Raw genomic sequence first — 1978 nt, forward strand, 5'->3', positions numbered from 1 at the left:
ATCTAAGTCACATGGGGAAAGGTAATTCTTTGAGGTAAGCTGTTTCCTAGAACACAGCTTTTCAGAAAACAAAAGGTTGGGGGGATTTCTTCACCACGGCGGTTTTCTGGGTGCACAGGGCTCAGGTAAAGTTCGATATTGTCAACAGCTTGCCTGTTAGATGGCAGAATAGATAGGGAACTGCTGGAGTTTCATTGCCCTGAGAGAAACTACCCACAAACCCGCACTTTGAACCACGCGTAGTCAAGGTCTAAAACCAGGGCCGTTGCCCAAGGCCAGGCGGGTGCTGAGCTACGGACAAGTGGAGACTGTCTGATCTCAGGGAAGTTGACTTCCCATCCTTCTACCGCCAAACCCACAGAGCCGGGTAGTTACAGTCTGAGAGTCTCCCCCTGATTCTGCTTCTCCTGAGAGGCAGAAGGTGATCAGACGTAATTGATTTGGGGTTTTTTTCTGGTGTTCTCCAACCCTAGGGCTCATTCACTGCCCACCCCTTTAGCTATTTGGAGCCGACGGGATCCCAGTCTGGTCTTCATCCATTCCTTTGCCCTATTGTGTGTTATTTTTATGTTCAGGAAATAACTTACTATCAGTTGTATAATGGTCTCAGTCAAATGAATGGGAGAAAATCCACCAAAGCACGGACCCCTTCTTTGGGCTTAAGTGGTCATTTATTTATGCACTTTTAAATTTTCTGATATAACTATTGGCATACACAGCCCCCTCAGCCCCCTCTTTTTATAGATGCTCAGCCTGGGCCTGAAGCAGTGCTCAGGGACAGACTGGAGAAGGCACTGGGTGGGGGCCAGTTTATGTGAGCAACCCTTAGGTCAGTGAAAGGGTAGAAAGGCCTACGGTAGCCCAGCCCCACTGCATCTCCCACAGCCTACTTGGTCTCCTCCTGTGCTCCTCTCATTGTATGGGTGGGGATGGTCCTCAGAGACCTGGGGGCTGCTCCCCAGCATGAGTCAGCCCCCTCTGGCTCAGACCCCAGAGCAGGCACATCCTGGCCCAGCCTAGTGATCCGTGTGTCTACTCTCCCACCCTATGCTAAGTCAGCTGGCCTCCCTCTCCATATCCCCAGGATCAACTGGCCACACTAACCTCCACCCTGAGCCACAGCTTCTGGGTTGGTGGCTACAGGATGTTCTGGTATAAGCAGAAACCAGGGAACCCTCCCAGTTTCTCTTAGCCCTTTCTTCAGACTAAAGGAAGCCTCAGGCTTTGGGTCTCCAGTTGCTGTTCTGGACCTAAAGATGCTGGTGCCCAGGCATCTGCTTCTATCTGTCTCTAACCAGTTCTGGCCCAACAGTCTCCTCACTGTGACAAAGAGGGGCTGGGATTCACAGATTCTGAGTACTGTGATCCTTCTTGGTTGTTAAAATAACTTTAAAGTTGTTACGGTACTAATTTATGCAACTGAAAGTGAATTTGTGCTTATGGTCACTGACTCTCTTAAATATGAGAACTCAAAAGGCTAACTCTCAAGACCACCCTGAAACAGTGTCCTCCAGTTTTTTTTTTTTTTTGAGATTTGAGAGCGAGAGCGAGCACAAACTGGGGGGAGTAGCAGAGGGAGGGGGAGTAGCAGAGGGAGAGGGACAATCAGACTCCCCTCTGAGCACCGAGCCCCACAGGTGGCTCGATCCCAGGACCCTGAGATCGTGACCTGAGCTGAAGTCAGATGCTTAACGGACTGAGCCACCCAGGCGGCCCTAGAGTCCTCCAGTCTTCCTTCAACACCTGTGGTACTACAATGAAGCTCTCCAACACTGGTGTCCTAGAGCTGTCCCTTCAGAGGCCACACTGAGAGTGACAGGCAGGCAGCTGAGCCCTCCTGTCCTTCACACCAGGCTTCTTCCATCAGAGGCCTGGGAGACTCACAGGCAGTCCCGCCACTGGGTGACCCCTGCCCTTGTAGGAGGCAGAGATCGAGCTTCTTTCTCAGCCAGACACACGTGCCTGAGAGGCTGCCGCG

This window comes from Leptonychotes weddellii, chromosome 13 (genome assembly GCF_054177405.1).
Source record: "Leptonychotes weddellii isolate Sample4059 chromosome 13, ASM5417740v2, whole genome shotgun sequence".
NCBI lineage: Eukaryota > Metazoa > Chordata > Mammalia > Carnivora > Phocidae > Leptonychotes > Leptonychotes weddellii.